Genomic DNA, 21,679 nt, shown 5'->3' with positions numbered 1-21,679 from the left:
TACACAGAACATATGTATGGCATTTTATATGTATAAGTTAAAAAAGTTCTATACTTTATTAGATAATAGATTATAAAAATTCCACAATACAGACAGAAATGCATGCAATAGTGGGTGAATAATCAATGAGACCCCACATTACACAGACTAGTAGAGTGTGAGTATTGCACATTCTGAGTAATGAACATATCATGTAATTTGTAGTAATCACATATATAGAAGTAGCAAGTAACTTATTCACTCACCAGAGACCCAATGCACATTTCACAAATGCTTTGTAAGGGGCACTTTGCATAGTTTATCTATTTGGGATATATATTTTCTCTGGTTCTAGCTAATTTTCTGCTTTCATTATTATTTATTTATATAGCACCATTAATTCCATGGAGCTGTGTTGTGAATTCTGTGGCTGAGTTCACTTCTGTGGTCACAAGTGGTATTGCAGTCTCTGGGCTTCCTCCCTCAGGTGTTTTGGTGAGCTCGTTGGCTGCCTTGCTATTTAGCTCCACCTGAGTCTGTCTTCCTTGCTCCTTGTCAATGTTCCAGTGTTGGATCTGAGCTACTGCATCTTTCCTTGGGCCTGCTGCTCTGCTAGATAAGTGCTTCTAGTTTGTTTTCTGTTTTTTCTGTCCAGCTTGCTATTAACTTTTGCTGGAAGCTCTGAGAAGCAAAGGGGTGCACCGCCGTGCTGTTAGTTCGGCACGGTGGGTCTTTTTGCCCCTTTGCGTGGTTTTCGTTTTAGGGTTTTTTGTAGACTGCATAGTTCTCTTTGCTATCCTCGCTCTGTCTAGAATATCGGGCCTCACTTTGCTGAATCTATTTCATTCCTACGTTTGTCTTTTCATCTTGCTAACAGTCATTATATGTGGGGGGCTGCCTATTCCTTTGGGGTATTTCTCTGAGGTAAGTCAGGCTTGTATTTCTATCTTCAGGCTAGTCAGCTCCTCAGGCAGTGCCGAGTTGCATAGGTAGTTGATAGGCGCAATCCACTGCTGCTTATAGTTGTGTGAGGATAGATCAGGTACTGCAGTCTACAGAGATTACACGTCTCAGAGCTCGTCCTATTGTTTTTGGTTATTGCCAGATCTCTGTATGTGCGCTGATTACTGCACGCTGTGTTGCCTGATTGCCAGCCATAACAGTACAAGGAGCCCTTCAATGATTTCCAATAGAGGGAAAAAAGAAATCCGGACATAATTTTTTTTTCTTAGCTCTGTCTTCAGTCTTTTTTTTCCCCTAGACATTAGAGTGCTTCAGGACACAGCTGTGGACATGGATATTCAGGCTCTGTGCTCCTCAATGGATAATCTCGTTGTAAATGTACAAAAGATTCAAGATACTATTGATCAGAAATCGATGCTAGAACCAAGAATTCCGATTCCTGATTTGTTTTTTGGTGACAGAACTAAGTTCCTGAGCTTCAGAAATAATTGTAAGCTATTTTTGGCCTTGAAACCTCATTCTTCTGGTAATCCTATTCAACAGGTTTTGATTATTATTTCTTTTTTGCGCGGCGACCCACAGGACTGGGCGTTTTCTCTTGCACCAGGAGATTCTGCATTGAGTAATGTTGATGCATTTTTCCAGGCGCTGGGATTGCTTTACGATGAGCCTAATTCAGTGGATCAAGCTGAGAAAAATCTGCTGGCTTTATGCCAGGGTCAGGATGATGTAGAAGTATATTGTCAGAAATTTAGGAAATGGTCAGTACTCACTCTGTGGAATGAATCTGCACTAGCGGCTTTGTTCAGAAAGGGTCTCTCTGAAGCTCTTAAGGATGTAATGGTGGGATTTCCTATGCCTGCTGGTTTGAATGAGTCTATGTCCTTGGCCATTCAGATCGGTCGTCGCTTGCGCGAGCGTAAATCTGTGCACCATCTGGCGGTATTGTCTGAGAGTAAGCCTGAGCCTATGCAGTGCGACAGGACTATGACTAAAGTAGAACGGCACGAACACAGACGTCTGAACAGACTGTGTTTCTATTGTGGTGATTCTACTCATGCTATTTCTAATTGTCCTAAACGCACTAGGCGGTTCGATAGCTCTGCCGTTATTGGTACTGTACAGTCCAAATTCCTTTTGTCCATTACCTTAATGTGCTCTTTGTCATCATATTCTGTCATGGCGTTTGTGGATTCAGGCGCTGCCCTGAATCTGATGGATTTGGATTATGCTAAACGTTGTGGATTTTTCTTGGAGCCTTTGCGGTGTCCTATTCCGTTGAGAGGAATTGATGCTACACCTTTGGCCAAGAATAAGCCTCAGTACTGGGCCCAGCTGACCATGTGCATGGCTCCTGCACATCAGGAAGTTATTCGCTTTTTGGTACTGCATAATTTGCATGATGTGGTCGTGTTGGGGTTGCCATGGCTACAAACCCATAATCCAGTATTGGATTGGAACTCTATGTCGGTAACCAGCTGGGGTTGTCAGGGAGTACATGGTGATGTTCCATTTTTGTCTATTTCGTCATCCATTCCTTCTGACATCCCAGAGTTCTTGTCGGACTTTCAGGATGTATTTGAAGAGTCCAAGTCTGATGCCCTACCTCCGCATAGGAATTGTGATTGTGCTATCGATTTGATTCCTGGTAGTAAATTCCCTAAGGGTCGTTTATTTAATTTGTCCGTACCTGAACACACCGCTATGCGCAGTTATGTGAAGGAGTCCCTGGAGAAGGGACATATTCGCCCATCGTCGTCACCATTGGGAGCAGGGTTCTTTTTTGTAGCCAAGAAGGATGGTTCGCTAAGACCGTGTATTGATTACCGCCTTCTTAATAAGATCACTGTTAAGTTTCAGTATCCCTTGCCATTGATTTCTGACTTGTTTGCTCGGATTAAGGGGGCTAGTTGGTTTACTAAGATTGATCTTCGTGGTGCGTATAATCTGGTGAGAATCAGGCAGGGAGATGAATGGAAAACGGCATTTAATACGCCCGAGGGTCATTTTGAGTATCTGGTGATGCCGTTCGGACTTGCCAATGCTCCATCTGTTTTTCAGTCTTTTATGCATGACATTTTCCGTGAGTATCTGGATAAATTCTTGATTGTTTACTTGGATGACATTTTGATCTTCTCAGATGATTGGGAGTCTCATGTGAAGCAAGTCAGAATGGTTTTCCAGGTACTGCGTGCTAATTCCTTGTTCGTGAAGGGATCAAAGTGTCTCTTCGGTGTGCAGAAAGTTTCATTTTTGGGGTTCATCTTTTCCCCTTCTACTATCGAGATGGATCCGGTTAAGGTTCAGGCCATCCAGGATTGGACTCAGCCGACATCTCTAAAAAGTCTGCAGAAATTCCTGGGCTTTGCTAATTTTTATCGTCGCTTCATCTGTAATTTTTCTAGCATTGCCAGACCATTGACCGATTTGACCAAGAAGGGTGCTGATTTGGTTAATTGGTCTTCTGCTGCCGTGGAAGCTTTTCAGGAGTTGAAGCGTCGTTTTTGCTGTGCCCCTGTGTTGTGTCAACCTGATGTTTCTCTTCCGTTCCAGGTCGAGGTTGATGCTTCTGAGATTGGTGCAGGGGCGGTTTTGTCACAGAGAGGTTCTGGTTGCTCAGTGTTCAAACCATGTGCTTTCTTTTCCAGGAAATTTTCTGCTGCTGAGCGTAATTATGATGTGGGCAACCGAGAGTTGCTGGCCATGAAGTGGGCATTCGAGGAGTGGCGTCATTGGCTTGAGGGTGCTAAGCATCGCGTGGTGGTTTTGACTGATCATAAGAACCTTACTTATCTTGAGTCTGCCAAGCGCTTGAATCCTAGACAGGCCCGTTGGTCGTTATTTTTTGCTCGTTTTGATTTTGTGATTTCATACCTTCCGGGCTCTAAAAATGTGAAGGCGGATGCTCTGTCTAGGAGTTTTGTGCCCGACTCTCCGGGGTTATCTGAGCCGGCGAGTATCCTCAAGGAAGGAGTCATTGTGTCTGCCATCTCCCCTGATTTGCGGAGAGTGTTGCAGAAATTTCAGGCTAATAAACCTGATCGTTGTCCGGCCGAGAAACTGTTCGTCCCTGATAGGTGGACTAGTAAAGTTATCTCTGAACTTCATTGTTCGGTGCTGGCCGGTCATCCAGGAATCTTTGGTACCAGGGAGTTGGTTGCTAGATCCTTCTGGTGGCCATCTCTGTCACGGGATGTGCGTGCTTTTGTGCAGTCCTGTGGAATTTGTGCTAGGGCTAAGCCCTGTTCACGTGCCAGTGGGTTGCTTTTGCCCTTGCCGGTCCCGAAGAGGCCTTGGACACATATTTCGATGGATTTCATTTCTGACCTTCCCGTTTCTCAAAAAATGTCGGTCATTTGGGTGGTCTGTGATCGCTTTTCTAAAATGGTCCATCTGGTGCCCTTGGTTAAATTGCCTTCCTCCTCTGATTTGGTGCCTTTGTTCTTCCAGCATGTGGTTCGTTTACATGGCATTCCTGAGAATATTGTTTCTGACAGAGGTTCCCAGTTTGTCTCGAGGTTCTGGCGAGCCTTTTGTGGTAGGATGGGCATTGACCTATCTTTTTCCTCGGCCTTCCATCCTCAGACTAATGGCCAGACCGAACGAACCAATCAGACCTTGGAAACATATCTGAGATGTTTTGTTTCCGCTGACCAGGATGATTGGGTGTCATTTTTGCCGTTGGCTGAGTTCGCCCTTAATAATCGGGCCAGCTCGGCTACCTTGGTCTCTCCATTTTTCTGCAATTCTGGGTTCCATCCTCGTTTCTCTTCAGGACAGGTTGAGTCTTCGGACTGTCCTGGTGTGGATTATGTGGTGGACAGGTTGCAGCAGATCTGGACTCAGGTAGTGGACAATTTGACCTTGTCCCAGGAGAAGGCTCAGCTTTTCGCTAATCGCAGACGCCGTGTGGGACCCCGACTTCGTGTTGGGGATCTGGTTTGGTTATCTTCTCGTCATATACCTATGAAGGTTTCCTCTCCTAAATTTAAACCTCGTTTTATTGGTCCGTATAGGATTTCTGAGATTCTCAATCCGGTGTCTTTTCGTCTGACCCTCCCAGACTCCTTTTCCATACATAATGTATTCCATAGGTCGTTGTTGAGGAGATACGTGGCACCTATGGTTCCATCTGTGGAGCCTCCTGCCCCTGTTTTGGTGGAGGGGGAATTGGAGTATATTGTGGAGAAGATTTTGGATTCTCGTGTCTCTAGACGGAAACTCCAGTATCTGGTCAAATGGAAGGGTTATGCTCAGGAAGATAATTCCTGGGTTTTTGCCTCTGATGTCCATGCCCCAGATCTTGTTCGTGCCTTTCATGTGGCTCATCCTGGTCGGCCTGGGGGTTCTGGTGAGGGTTCGGTGACCCCTCCTCAAGGGGGGGGTACTGTTGTGAATTCTGTGGCTGAGTTCACTTCTGTGGTCACAAGTGGTATTGCAGTCTCTGGGCTTCCTCCCTCAGGTGTTTTGGTGAGCTCGTTGGCTGCCTTGCTATTTAGCTCCACCTGAGTCTGTCTTCCTTGCTCCTTGTCAATGTTCCAGTGTTGGATCTGAGCTACTGCATCTTTCCTTGGGCCTGCTGCTCTGCTAGATAAGTGCTTCTAGTTTGTTTTCTGTTTTTTCTGTCCAGCTTGCTATTAACTTTTGCTGGAAGCTCTGAGAAGCAAAGGGGTGCACCGCCGTGCTGTTAGTTCGGCACGGTGGGTCTTTTTGCCCCTTTGCGTGGTTTTCGTTTTAGGGTTTTTTGTAGACTGCATAGTTCTCTTTGCTATCCTCGCTCTGTCTAGAATATCGGGCCTCACTTTGCTGAATCTATTTCATTCCTACGTTTGTCTTTTCATCTTGCTAACAGTCATTATATGTGGGGGGCTGCCTATTCCTTTGGGGTATTTCTCTGAGGTAAGTCAGGCTTGTATTTCTATCTTCAGGCTAGTCAGCTCCTCAGGCAGTGCCGAGTTGCATAGGTAGTTGATAGGCGCAATCCACTGCTGCTTATAGTTGTGTGAGGATAGATCAGGTACTGCAGTCTACAGAGATTACACGTCTCAGAGCTCGTCCTATTGTTTTTGGTTATTGCCAGATCTCTGTATGTGCGCTGATTACTGCACGCTGTGTTGCCTGATTGCCAGCCATAACAGAGCTGCACATGAGAAAAGGGGTTATGTACAGGGTTATAGATACCGTTTACAGTAAACAAATTTACAATGACAGAATGGTACAGAGGGGAGAGGACCCTGTCATTGCGGACTTACACTCTAAGGGATAATGGGAAAGAGACAGAAGGTCGGCGGAGCGGCAGCTCTGGTGGTGGTGAGGCGGCAGCTCTGACGGTGGTGACGCGGCTGCTCTGGCGGTGGTGACGCTGCAGCTCTGGCGGTGGTGACGCGGCAGCTCTGGCGGTGGTGACGCGGCAGCTCTGGCGGTGGTGACGTGGCAGATCAGGTGGTGGTGACCCAGCAGCTCTGGCGGTGATGAGGCGGCAGCTCTGACGATTGGTGACACGGCAACTATGGTGGTTGGTGAGGCGGCAGCTCGGGTGGTTGATGAGGCGGTAGCTCGGGTGGTGGTAAGGCGGCAGAATGGTTTTTGCAGGCTTTCCTGAAGATATGGGTTTTCAGGTTCCATCTGAAGGATCCGAGGGTGGTGGATAATCGGATGTGTTGAGGCGTGGAGTTTTAGAGGATGAGGGATATTCGGGAGAAATATTGGAGGCGGTTGTGTAAGGAACGAATAAGTGTGGAGGCGAGTTGGAGGTCTTGGGTGGATTGAAGATTACGTGAGGGAAGATAGTGGGAGATTAGTTCAGATATAGGTAGGGGACAGGTTGTGGATGGCTTTGTAGATCAGTGTTAGTAGTTTGAACTGGATTCCTTGGGGAATTGGGAGCCAGTGGAGGGATATGCTGAAGGGAGAAACAGGGGAGTAGCGAGGAGAGAGGTGGATTAGCTGGGCAGCAGAGTTTAGGACAGATTGGAGTGGTGCAAGAGTTATTAAACTATATCTGCTATACATGGTGTTCTAATGGTACTTTAAACAGCTTCCCAAATCACTGTAAAGTGACAGTGAAAAACCTCTTTTTATTGTTTTTGGATATAAGGTGCTTTGCTATACTTCCTTTAAAAAATTGGTCTGTAATGTGCCCACTGTTTATCTTGTATGTATATTTCACGTCTTTATCTAATAAAATTAATACATGTATGCCCCCACTTGTATGTTTTCTGTATGGTACGTTTCTCCATAAACACAACTGGGAACTATGCTGGCATATTTGCAATTTTCATTCTGCTTCACCTACAGCATGCTTATTTCTGGATAACACTCACGACGCTAACACAACATTGTCACTGCATCTGCAGTTAAATTAAAAAAAGGATGTAATTTCCAAAACGGAGTCACTTGAGGGAGTGAGGGGATGGCCTCTGCTGTTATGCCACTTAAGGGCTCTGCAAATGGTGCCCACAAACTTGTCCAGCAAAATCTGTGCTCCAAAAGTCGAATGGTGCTCCTTCCCGCCAAGTCATGCCATGTGGAGAAACACTACTGTACAACTACATATGCAGTAGTGCTGCATTTGGAAGACATTGTGCAACAAATTGTTGGGCCATTTTCACCTAGTCTCTCTTGTGAGACTGTAAGACTAACAAGATTTCACATGTGGTGGTCAAAATGTTGTTTTTTTTTTTCTTCACCTCCCAATGATATAAAATTTGGTGTTGTTAACATTCACACTGCACCCTTAGATGAATTAATTGAGGGGTGTAGTTTGTAAAGTGGTGTCACTTATAGGGCGATCTGCTTTTCTGGAACCTTAGCGGCACTGCTAATTTGACATGATACCCAGAAACCATTCCAGCAAAATCTGCTCTCCCGTTTGAGTTTTCCACTTTGCTGAATATTAGTTTCTGACCACATATGGGCCCTATATTGTATGGCAACTACCTTTAGACACCATAGTCATCAACTATTAAACCTGATTTGGCATCTTATATAATTTCTTCTTAAAGATCCTTTCATCTGCCTGGGATGGATCAGTATTACTGCAGGTATTCCAATTTTGTCTGTCATATATATGCTAGGTTCCAAATTGACCTTGCTACGTGGGACTCATCTAATTTATGTTTTTTGTATGTAAGATACTGCTCCCCCCACACCGGTATTTGAAATAACGTTTTCTGCACATTCGCTACTTTACATTATAGCTAGGGATATTCCTGGTTTATAGCCTGTCCTTAAGGTCAGTGTACAGTTTTATACACTGGTTTGTACTTCTATTTTGAACTGTATTGCCAACCAGATATCAATGATAGCACCTAGTATATTTTCACTGAGTTTCTGCCTATATTTGTTGACTAATATATACATTTTACCTTCATTGCATATGGGGCTTTTCGGTTTGTTTGCCGGGAAAGGTCAGAGAGCCCCGACGCCTAAGCACTGCAGTACTTTGCTCTGCCCTCAACAGGGCAGACGAAGTACGCCTGCGCAAGAGCAAGAAGAGGACGTCATCTGATGAAGATAGGAGGCGCCGGACCCGGACCGCCTGTGAGTGAGTATAATCTAACCTTTATTTCTCATCTTTCAGGTTACATAGGGGGCTTATCTACAGCATTACAGAATGCTGTACATAAGCCCCTGATGCCGGTGGGCTTAGCTCAAATACGATTTTTGGAGTGACAGATTCCCTTTAATGTCACCTTACAAAGGTGCTGCCTCCTCTGCACAGCTCAGTGTCCGACTCCTCTAGTGCTGCCTCCTTTGCACATCACAGTGTCCGACTCCTCTAGTGCTGCCTCCTCTGCACAGCCCAGTGTCCGACTCCTCTAGTGCTGCCTCCTCTGCACAGCACTATGTCCGACTCCTCTAGTGCCTGCCGCCTCTGCACAGCACTGTGTCCGACTCTAGTGCTGCCTCCTCTGCACAGCAGTGTCCGACTCCTCTAGTGCTGCCTCCTCTGCACAGCCCAGTGTCCGACTCCTCTAGTGCTGCCTCCTCTGCACAGCCCAATGTCCGACTCCTCTAGTGCTGCCTCCTCTGCACAGCTCAGTGTCCGACTCCTCTAGTGCTGCCTCTTTTGCACATCAGTGTCCGACTCCTCTAGTGCTGCCTCCTCTGCACAGCCCAGTGTCCGACTCCTCTAGTGCTGCCTCCTCTGCACAGCCCAGTGTTCGACTCCTCTAGTGCTGCCTCCTCTGCACAGCTCAGTGTCCGACTCCTCTAGTGCTGCCTCCTCTGCACAGCAGTGTCCGACTCCTCTAGTGCTGCCTCCTCTGCACAGCCCAGTGTCCGACTCCTCTAGTGCTGCCTCCTCTGCACAGCCCACTGTCCGACTCCTCTAGTGCTGCCTCCTCTGCACAGCTCAGTGTCCGACTCCTCTAGTGCTGCCTCCTTTGCACATCAGTGTCCGACTCCTCTAGTGCTGCCTCCTCTGCACAGCCCAGTGTCCGACTCCTCTAGTGCTGCCTCCTTTGCACATCACAGTGTCTGACTCCTCTAGTGCTGCCTCCTCTGCACAGCACTATGTCAGACTCCTCTAGTGCCTGCCGCCTCTGCACAGCACTGTGTCCGACTCCTCTAGTGCTGCCTCCTCTGCACAGCCCAGTGTCCGACTCCTCTAGTGCTGCCTCCTTTGCACATCAGTGTCTGACTCCTCTAGTGCTGCCTCCTCTGCACAGCACTGTGTCCGACTCCTCTAGTGCTGCCGCCTCTGCACAGCACTGTGTCCAACGCCTCTAGTGCTGCCTCCTCTGTCTGCACAGCGTCTGCCTCTTCTAGTGCCTGACGCCTCTGCACAGCACTGTGTCCGACTCCTCTAGTGCCTGCCGCCTCTGCACAGCGCTGTGTCCAATGCCTCTAGTGCTGCCTCCTCTGTCTGCACAGCGTCTGCCTCTTCTAGTGCCTGACGCCTCTGCACAGCACTGTGTCCGACTCCTCTAGTGCCTGCCGCCTCTGTACAGTACTGTGTCCGACTCCTCTAGTGCCTGCCGCCTCTGCACAGCACTGTGTCCGACTCCTCTAGTGGTGCCTCCTCTGTCTGCACAGCGTCTGCCTCTTCTAGCGCCTGACGCCTCTGCACAGCAGTCTCCAACTCCATCTCCTCACAGCTAGTAGAATTCGCAATCGCTCTTCCAACCAGTAGACACCGTCTCCTACTGCACAGGATCGCCCACTGAGAAGCGGGAAAATGACACGTGACTGGTCTTAGTCGGCGCTGTAAAAGGCGCGCAGTGAGTCGTGTGGTAGCGCTGTGGTGACGGCACGGTTCTGCTGCCCGTCCTGAGGTAGCTGGAGCTCTCGCTGAAGGTGTGTTCCACAGCTGTGTATCAGACTAAGTGCAGCTGAGATAGTCCGTGTGGAATATTGGGCATGTGGTGGAGGTCATCCCTTCAGTGCAGCGCAGTGAAAGCTATATACATGGCACTTTACGTAGCATCCTGTGTCCACGGCTTCAGGCACTGTGTGAGGCGGGGGTGTACAGGGGCCCATGACGTCTGTGCCGTGGAGGGTGAATAATGGAGATAATATAGACACGTGCCATCATGGTTTTTGTTTATTTTTGAAAATGCCTTAGTAAGTTAACAGTCTATGGATTTCCCCCGGAAAAAGCAATGTACAATTAGAAACAGTAGCACGCGTGGGAATTTAAAGGGACTCTGTCACCTGATTTTGGAGGGAACAATCTTCAGCCATAGGGGCGGGATTTTTGGGTGTTCGATTCACCCTTTCCTTACATGCTGGCTGCAATATTGGATTGAAGTTCATTCTCCATCCTCCATAGTACATGTCTGCGCAAGGCAATCTTGCCTTGCGCAGGCATGTACTATGGAGGACAGAGCATGAACTTCACTCCAATATTGCAGCCAGCGGGTAAGGAAAGGGTGAATCAAACACCCAAAAACCCTGCCCCCATGGCTGAAGATTGTTCCCTCCAAATTCAGGTGACAGTGTCCCTTTAAAGGCAACCTGTCAGCAGGATTGTGCACAGTAACCTACACACAGTGCCAGGTCGGAGCCGTTATCCTGATTACAATGATACCTTGGTTGAAGAAATCCGTCTTGTGGTTGTTGTGTAATCTTTAGTAACAATTTTGAGTTAATAATTTGCTCGTGCTTCGGGGTGGCCTGTGTGGCCGGCGCTATTTTGCGAGAGACTTTTTTCTGGTTACGTGTACATCACCAAATAAAATAATTTCATGGACATGTATGTGATCATGCTGCAGCGCAGGCCCCGCTGCCTGCTGAAAGCGAACATATTTCAGGTCAGTGAGGGATCAGTGACCTATACAGATGAATATGTAAGCAGAGCCCCACATAAAAACCCCTTCCCACAGGCCGCCCGGAGCACGAGAATGTAATTGAGGATCGGACAAGTGCTATGCGATAAAACGGACCAATGTTAATCTATAGGGCAGCTCCCACCATCCATTGTTTTCTTGGCCGTATTATACATACAAGAGAAATCACAGCATGCTGCAATTTGCACCATATATCGGCAAAGAAGCGCCAATGAAAGTCTATGGGTGCGAGAAACTCGCACACCACACAGACCATCAGTGTGACTTGCAAGAAATACGCATCGGTGTCCTTTAGAAAAGCCTGTAATTCAGTGCGGTGTACAGTAAAATCACACTGACAGCTTACAATAGAATAGATAAAATAAATGTCTACACATAGTATAGGTGTGTGTGTATATATATATATATATATATATATATATATATATATATATATATATTTGTCTAAGGGATACTTCCGTCTTTCTGTCCTCAACTTCCGTAACGGAAATCCCGCGTCGCTGATTGGTCTCGACAGCTGCCTGTCATGGCCGCCCGCTCCATACTCCCCGCAGTCAGTGTCCCCGGCGCCCGCTCCATGCTCCCCGCAGTCAGTGTCCCCGGCGCCCGCTCCATACTCCCCGCAGTCAGTGTCCCTGGCGCCCGCTCCATACTCCCCGCATCAATAGTAAAAAGATGTAATGTGAAAAATAATAAAAAAAACAAAAAACCTGCTATTCTCACCTTCCGTCGTCGGGCGATGCGCTCACGCCGGCCGCCATCTTCCGTTCACAGAGATGCATTGCGAACTTACCCAGAAGACTTAGCGGTCTTGCTAGACCGCTAAGTCATCTGGGTAATTTCGCAATGCATCTTGGGAACGGAAGATGGCGGCCGCATCACACAGCTTCGCTGGATCCCAGGGGTGAGTATATAACTTTTTTTTATTTTAATTATTTTTTTAACAGGGATATGGTGCACACACTGATAAATACTGCGTGGGCAGTGCTATATACCTACGTGACTGGCCAATATACTACGTGACTGGGCAGTATACTACGTGACTGGGCAGTATACTACTTGACTGGGCAATATACTACGTGGCTCTGTGCTGAATACTACGTCGCTGGGCAATATACTACGTGACTGGGCAATATAGTACGTGGCTGGGCAATATAGTACGTGACTGGGCAATATAGTACGTGGCTGGGCAATGTACTACGTGGCTGGGCAATATACTACGTAGCTGGGCAATATACTACGTGACTGGGCAATATACTACGTGACTGGGCAATATACTACGTAGCTGGGCAATATACTACGTAGCTGGGCAATATACTACGTGACTGGGCAATATACTACGTAGCTGGGCAATATACTACGTGGCTCTGTACTGAATACTACGTCGCTGGGTAATATACTACGTGACTGGGCAATATACTACGTGACTGGGCAACATACCACATGACTGGGCAATATACCACATGACTGGGCAATATACTACATGGCTGGGCAATATACTACGTGGACATGCATATTCTAGAATACCCGATGCGTTAGAATCGGGCCACCATCTAGTATATATATATATATATATACACACAGTGCCTTGTGAAAGTATTCGACCCCCTGGAACTTTGCAACCTTTTCCCACATATCATGCTTCAAACATAAAGATACTAAATGTAAATTTTGGTGAAGAATCAACAACAAAGTGGAACACAATTGTGAAGTTCAACGAAATTCATTGGTTGTTTTACATTTTTGTGGAAATTCAAAAACTGAAAAGTGGGGCGTGCAATATTATTCGGCACCTTTAACTTATACTTTATTGTGCCACCTTTTGCTGCGATTACAGATGCAAGTCGCTTGTGGTATGTCTCTATCAGTTTTGTACATCGAGAGACTGAAATTCTTGCCCATTCTTGCTTGGCAAACAGCTCAAGCTCAGTGAGGTTTGATGGAGATTGTTTGTGAACAGCAGTTTTCAGCTCTTTCCACAGATTCTCGATTGGATTGAAGTCTGGACTTTGACTTGGCCATTCTAACACGTGGATACGTTTATTTGTGAACCATTCCATTGTAGATTTTGCTTTATGTTTGGGATAATTGTCTTGTTGGAAGACAAATCTCCGTCCCAGTCTCAGGTCTTTTGCAGACTCCCAACAGGTTTTCTTCAAGAATGCTCCTGTATTTGGCTCCATCCATCTTCCTATCAATTTTAACCATCTTCCCTGTCCCTGCTGAAGAAAAGCAGGCCAAAACCATGATGCTGCCACCACCATGTTTGACAGTGCGGATGGTGTGTTCAAGGTGATGAGCTGTGTTGCCTTTATGCCAAACATATCGTTTGACATTGTTGCCAAAAAGTTTGATTTTGGTTTCATCTGACCAGAGCACCTTCTTTCACATGTTTGGTGTGTCTCCCAGGTGGCTTGTTGCAAACTTTAAACAACACTTTTTATGGATATCTTTGAGAAATGGCTTTCTTGCCACTCTTCCATAAAGACCAGATTTGTGCAGTGTACAACTGATTGTTGTCCTATGGACAGACTGTCCCACCTCAGCTGTAGATCTCTGCAGTTCATTCAGAGTGATCATGGGCCTCTTGGCTGCATCTCTGATCAGTCTTCTTGTTTGAAATGAAAGTTTAGAGGGACGGCCGGGTCTTGGTAGATTTGCAGTGGTATGAATCTCCTATTTCAATATGATCGCTTGCACAGTGCTCCTTGGGATGCTTAAAGTTTTGGAAATCATTTTGTATCCAAATCCGGCTTCAAACTTCTCCACAACAGTATCACGGACCTGCCTGTTGTGTTCCTTGGTCTTCATGATGCTCTCTGTGCTTCAAACAGAACCCTGAGACTATCACAGAGCAGGTGCATTTATACGGAGAATTGATTACACACAGGTGGATTATATTTATTATCATCATCATCATAAATAAATAATAATAATAATTAGGCATTCAGGGCATTAGATCATTCAGAGATCCACAATGAACTTCTGGAGTGAGTTTGCTGCACTGAAAGTAAAGGGGCTGAATAATATTGAACGGCCCACTTTTCAATTTTTAAATTTTCACAAAAATTTTAAATAACCAATACATTTCTAAAAAAAAAAAAAAAACGACAATATATCACCGCGCTACTCCATACATGTGTGGAGGACAATGGTAGTAGGGGGGTAATGGTGAAGGTGAAAAATTTGAAAAGGAAACAAAACTTACTGCGATTATGTGCAGAATTAAGGAGAAGGAAAAAGAAATCATCCTTAAAAAGATGAAAAAATTCTCACGAGATAACAATATGTTGGATAATATACCAACAACCATTCTCCTGGACCAACACGAAATATACAACACCAGTGTAACATCCAGGGTTATTACACTGGATGAACTCAATTCTACTCCCACACAGAACTCCATAAACATATCTACAGCCATTTCAACATACAGTAACTCTACACAATACACACCAGTTTCCACACGTACTACTAATCGTCATGTACGCATGAATTCCCCGCAAGTGTCAGAACTTCCCTACGTTTCACCTACTAATGAGGGTGCAGGAAATTCCCCCCCTCCGGACTCTCCCAATTTGGAAACTATCGAGCTCTCCACTCAAAACCGATTCTCCCAATTATCATTGCTGGCCGAGGAATCTACCAATATAGGGGAATAGCAAGAATCCACTCCTTCCACTAGCAACAATCAGAAACCAACTTCTTACGGGGCAACCATCAAATATGTTCAACCAAATCGGAACCCATTGAGAGCTCAAAATTTATCAAACAAACAAGCACCAACAAAAAGTTCCCACATAAATCTTCTGGCAATACCAATGCCAGCACTAGAAACAATATCAAATCTAAAATCCACCCCTCGATCAACCGGGATTTTTTTCGGGTAAGAAGCTCAAAACCAAAAGAGGTAAAAGGGGTGGGAAATTCACCAAAAAGAAAGTAATAATTTGTTCTAACAATTAGAATATCTTCAATCTGAGCTCACATCAGTTAACTCCTAATGAAGAATCTCTTCTACGTAAAGGCCTTAAATTTGCTCCGACCTCTACTGCCAAACCATTTTACCTCTATATGGGTATGTGCACACGATGCAGATTTAGTGCAGATTTAGTGCAGAACTGCAGCAGATTTTTCTGCAGCAGAAACGCTGCAGAACTGCACTGTGATTTACAGTACAATGTAAAAAAAAAAGCTGTGCACATGGTGCAGAAAAATCTGCGCAGAAACGCTGCAGATTTCAAAGAAGTGCATGTCACTTCTTTTGTGCATTTCTGCAGCGTTTCTGCACCCCTCCAGTATAGAAATCCACAGTGGTAAAATCTGCACAAAAAACGCATAAAAAACGCACCTGCGGATTCTGCCAGGAGATGCAGATTTAGTGCAGAAAATTCTGCACCACATTTCCTACGTGTGCACATAGCCTATAAGTGTAAAAAAATTTCTTCGCAATTTAGCGCAAGAAAAGTATTTTCTAAAGAAAAACAATACCAACTCTGGTACTCAGTATTCTACTCCTAACACAACCACAGCTAACTATATCCACACTAACTTATCATTGCCATCCACCTTTAACCCTATCCAAGAATATTCAAACTCCTTCAAAGCATTTGAATGCATGGTTACAAAGGATATCAAAAAAGCATATAACAGAACTCCAAAATACACCCCTTGTAATTTAAACCCCAAGGAGACCTTCAAGAAAACAACAAAATCATAATTCGTCCTGCGGATAAGGGAGGCGGGATCGTGGTGTTGGACAGTACATTGTACCACAGTGAGTCACTTAGACTCCTGGATGACACCATCACATACACTAAAATCAGTTCAGACCCTACTGCACATTATTTGGCCACATTAAACACACTAGCCAATGCCGGCAAATCAGACATCCTTACCAAAAAAGAATTTCAATGTATTAATAATAAAACCCCAAGTATGGCAATTTTCTACCACATCCCCAAGATACAGAAAAACACAAACAAACCTTCCCGGCAGACCAATTATCTCCGGCATTAATTGCCTAACGGCTAACCTGTCACGATATGTGGACTCACACTTACAGAAATGCAAGCCCCCAATTCCAGCATACCTCAAGGATACCAATCATACTTTACAGATTCTGGACAAAATGAAATGGGAACCAGATTTCATCTTGGGCACACTTGACATAAAATCTTTATACACGGTCATTGACCATGATAAAGGATGTCAAGCAGCAGATTTATACTTACATTTATTGGAACCATACAAAGAATCGCAAATTAAATTCATCATAAAAAGTATTGAATTCATACTAAAGCACAATTATTTCAAGTTTGGCAACCAACACTACCTCCAAACGCATTGGACCGCGATGGGTACGCGTTTCGCGCCCAGCTACGCAAACATTTATGTAGGCAAATGGGAACATGACCACATCTATGTAAAAGGCAAATTACGAGCAGGACTGGTACTGTGGCGTCGGTTCATAGACGACATCCTTTTTATTTGGAATGGCCCCTCGACAACCTTAGAATCTTTCATCTCCAACTTGAACAAGAATAACTACGGGTTGGAATTCACACCCACCATCAGCAGAACCAATGTCAATTTTTTGGACCTATCCATCTATGTAGAGAACGACAGACTGGCTACAAAATGTTACCGTAAAGATATTGATTCAAACAGTTTCATACACATAACCAGCTGTCATCTACCTATCTGGCTCACGTCCATTCCTAAGGGACAATTCATTCGTGTTAGACCAAATTGTACAAATAATAGAGACTACCAGAAAGAGACTGACCAACTAATAGAAGAATTTGCAGCAAAGGGGTATGACCCACCAGCCATAAAGAAATCTAGACAAGAGATTGCCAGCATCACCAGAAAATCCATGATACATAAAACAGCAGCAAACCCTAGTCCCCCCACCCTACAAGAACAAATATCCTGATTACCAATCATACCTCAGTTTCACTCTAATTATAGAAAATTCAAAAATATAATCAACAAACACTGGACAATTCTGCAGGGTGACAAATATATTGGTAATTTATTACCACACCAACCCAAATTTGTATATACTAAAGCCCAAAATTTAGGTTCGCCCCAACAACAAAACCATTAACCACTAATAAAAATCACAACACCAAACAACTACTATCCAAAACTACTGGCTTTATATCATGTGGCAAATGCCTGTGCTGCCAACGCACTAAATGTGGTAGAAAAATCCACATTAAATCAACTATTACTTGTGAATCCATGGAAGTCATCTACATCTTGATATGCCCATGCAACAAAATCTACGTGGGTTGCACCAAAGACGTTTGAGGGTAAAGAACATTTAGACAATATCAGGAAAGGATTTAAAGGTCATCCTCTGTCGCGACATTTCCGTGAAAACCATAACAACTCATGTTCAGGGATCATCTTTTATGGCATCCAACTAGTCTCTCAAAATTGGGGGGGGGATTACATTAAACTAATGTCTAGGGCAGAATCCAAATGTCGACGCTCTGGCACCTAAAGGGTTAAATCAGGAAATAGAGCTCTACGCATTTTAAATAAAAATAAAACTGGTAAGATAGCCCCTTTTTCCCATGCCTAGGTAACATATACTATTCAGTTGATGCATTATTCAGTAATACCATAACCCTGGGTTATTACAAACCCAGATCTGGGGACTATTAATGCAATTTGTCCCTAATACTGAATAGAATTTGCCAAAGAAAACCATTATATAGCCCCTATTACAAAGAAATTGTATTTTATCATTTTATTTATTTTTTAATCATTTTATCATTTCATTATCTTATCCATATGGCAATATAGTGTTAGGACCGAGGATTAACCCCTCTAAAGCCCCCTGTATGTGCACATGATATTAATCTAACAAATAAGGTCATGCATTTTAGCATCCTGTATTTTTATGAAGGTAAATACACACATAGTACTATTTTTACCCCTCGCCACGACAGCACCCTACAGGAGAGAGGGATCCGCCCCACAGGAACAGGAAACCTACAGAAAGATAAAAGGGGGCGGTCTGCCTTTCCTCCTCAGTTTAGGTTTCCTGTTCCTGCGGGAACGACAGGACTCTAAGAAGCTACGGAAGTACCGGGCATGCACGCCGCCTGTGCAGTCTCTTCGGAACGGCAGGGGCTGCAGCCTGGAAGCAGCGTCGGGGGAGTTCCGCTAGACGGCTCCCTCCTCGTCTGGGAGGCATACAGATGGCCGGGTCCGGAGAAAGCTGCCCGGCATCTGCGTTATGCGGCGGCTTCAGCGTGGGAGTTCCTCGCCCGGCAGAAGGGGTGAGTGAGAGGAGCTTCCTGCATGGCGGTCCGGGGACTAGAGGCCGCTCCGCGCACGCTGACCGCCATTAGTAAGTTCACCCCGGAAGTAGATGCTAAACTTCCGGGGTAAGCAGGCCGAGATCAGCGGTGGGGGTAGCGCGAGTTCGCGCATGCGCAGTACCGCTTAAAATTTTTTTTAAAAAAATGGCGCTCTATATAAACTGGCTAACCACTGTTACCTGCGATGTAAGATGTCATCTCCAGGTGCCATGGATCCTGCAGCAGGAGACTCAGTTCCCTCCAAGGACCGCTCCAGCAGAGGATCATCAGATGCCGGTCGGAAGAGCGACACAGTGGATAAATCCAAAGGATCTCGGCCGTCTGATCCGGTAATAGAAAGCTTCACTGGGTGAGTTTATAACTCTGCCTATTAAGCTGACGCCGTCTCCCCTCCTTTCTCTCTCTTTCTCCTCCTCTCGCTAAGTCTTATCTGGACCAGGCCAAAAATGACAGAAAACCAAACATAAAGAATGCGCCTTATGTAGCCAGCCCCTACCAGACTCATACCCCAAAAAACTCTGCAAGGATTGTATAGCAGAAACCACACAAGGAGCAGCGGTGTCTATTACGGACTTACGCGCCATTATAAGAGAGGAGTTAAAGGCTATGTCACAGGATAAACCACAAAAAAGTAAATCCAAAAAGCCAACACTTTTATCAGATTCTGATAGTGAGCAAGCCGTACTCTCAGATATCTCTATAGCCTCTTCATCATCATCATCATCATCATCATCTTCAGAAATTGAGGGACGTTCATGTTTCCCCTTAGATAGTGTGGATAATCTAGTGAAATCAATAAGAGACACTATGGGGTGTGAGGAAACAAAGGGCGCACAAACCACGCAAGATATAATGTTTGCGGGTTTGGCGGAGAGGAAAAGGAAATGCTTTCCAGTCACTCCAGCAGTGAAGGCATTAATAAAAAGAGAATGGGAGATCAGAGAAGTTTTTTGCCCTCAGCATCAAAACGGAAATACCCGTTTAGTGATGATGAGTTACTTACGTGGACCAAAATCCCTAAGGTTGACGCAGCTGTTGCCTCTACCTCTAAACCGTCCACATTGCCTGTTGAAGACGCGGGGTTACTCTCAGACCCTCTAGATCGCAAAGCCGAGTCGTCCCTTAAAAGATCCTGGGAGGCAACTACAGGCATATTTAAGCCAGCAATAGCGAGCACTTGTACCGCCAGGTCAATGCTCATCTGGATTGACCAGTTAGACCAAAGCATTGAGAATAAAATGTCACGAGAAAAATTACGAGCTGCTATTCCCTTAATACGAGGTGCAGCAGCCTTTATGGCGGACGCGTCTGCAGATTCTCTCCGCCTAGCAGCTAGATCCGCAGGTTTGGTAAAAAATGCAAGACGGGCAAGATATGCGCAATCCCATGTGAGGGTGAGTTCCTCTTTGGAAAAACCTTAGACGACATACTCAAGAAGGCAAAAGACAGGAAAAAGGCTTTTCCTGATACCTCTATTCCCTTTTATAGGAGAGCCTTTAAGAGAAGGCCATTCGGCAAGAGAAGACAGACAGGTCGGCAACATGGTTCCCTAAGGAAGATAAACAAAGAGGTACCATGTTCAGAAGACCCAACCCCCCAAAAGACAGCAAATTCTGAGGATATAACCATTCCAGTAGGGGGCAGATTAAAATTTTTCACTCCCCAGTGGGAAAATATTACAACTAGTTCGTGGATTTTAAATATAATCAGAGATGGAATAAAATTACAATTCTCTCGCTTTCCCCACGAATCATACATTATAACATCTCTCAGCTCGCCTATACAACAGGAGGCCCTGGAGAGTGAAATCCAAACCCTATTATCAAAAGGGGTTTTAGTCCAAGTTCCGGAAGGACAGGAGACTAGAGGATTCTATTCTCCTCTATTCTTAATTTCCAAACCCGATGGTTCATTCAGAACAATCCTAAACCTCAAAAAGCTTAATTAATTTATTAAAAATGATACACTTAAAATGGAGTCTATAAAATCCACCATAAAGTTACTTTTTCCAAACTGTTAGATGGGGGGCATTGATCTAAAAGATGCTTACTACCATCTCCCTATTCATGACAGATACCAGAAGTTCTTCAGGGTAGCGGTGGCGATCAAAGGCAAGATTTGTCATTTCCAGTATGCAGCCATGCCCTTCGGCCTTTCTACAGCGCCAAGGATTTTCACCAAAGTGATTCTAGAGGTGATGGCTTATCTTCGCCAAAAAGAGACATTAATTGTGCCCTACTTAGATGACTTTTTAGTCATCGGAAATTCAGTTTCTCAGTGTGCTGACCGTTTAGCTCATGCAGTTTCATCTCTACAGGATCTAGGTTGGATAATCAATATCGACAAATCCAGACTGACTCCACTGTCACTTCAAGCGTTTCTGGGGTTCCATCTAGACTCCATAACTCAAAAATGTCTGCTCCCTCAGGTAAAAATCTCACTCATCAGACATAAAGTCACAACAGCAATAAATAATCCTCACATGACCCTAAGAAAAGCCATGTCATTACTGGGATCTCTTATTTCCTGTATACCTGCAGTCCAGTGGGCACAATACCATACCCGGACACTGCAGCACCAAATCCTCCAAGAGGAAAGACGGCTACTTAGCTTAAATGCAAAGATAACGTTGTCCCAGGAAGTTTTATGTTCTTTAACGTGGTGGCTGGATTCTAATCATTTGATGAGTGGTGTTCCATGGGTAATAACACCATCTCATATTATAACCACTGACGCCAGTCCTCATGGATGGGGCGCTCATATGGGAAATGATTTTTGCCAGGGGTTATGGGACACTGAAGAATGCCACAACTCCATCTAATCTGAAAGAACTAAATGCAGTAAGATACGCCTTATGTCATTTTCTCCCACAGCTCCGGGGAAAAGACGTTCGAATCCTTTCCGACAACACCACCACAGTGGCTTATATAAACAGACAAGGAGGTACTCAATCAGAGACTCTGATGTCTTCCGCTGGTAAAATTCTGGACTTGGCAGAAAAACATCTATTATCCCTCACTGCAGTTCACATAAGGGGGAAAAACAACCAGCAGGCAGACTTCTTAAGTCGACATACCCTAAGGCAGGGAGAGTGGTGCCTAAACC

This window comes from Ranitomeya imitator, chromosome 1, assembly GCF_032444005.1.
Source record: "Ranitomeya imitator isolate aRanImi1 chromosome 1, aRanImi1.pri, whole genome shotgun sequence".
In the NCBI taxonomy this organism is placed as follows: Eukaryota; Metazoa; Chordata; class Amphibia; order Anura; family Dendrobatidae; genus Ranitomeya; species Ranitomeya imitator.
The sequence above is the reverse complement of the archived record's forward strand: the minus strand, read 5'-3'. Positions refer to the sequence as shown.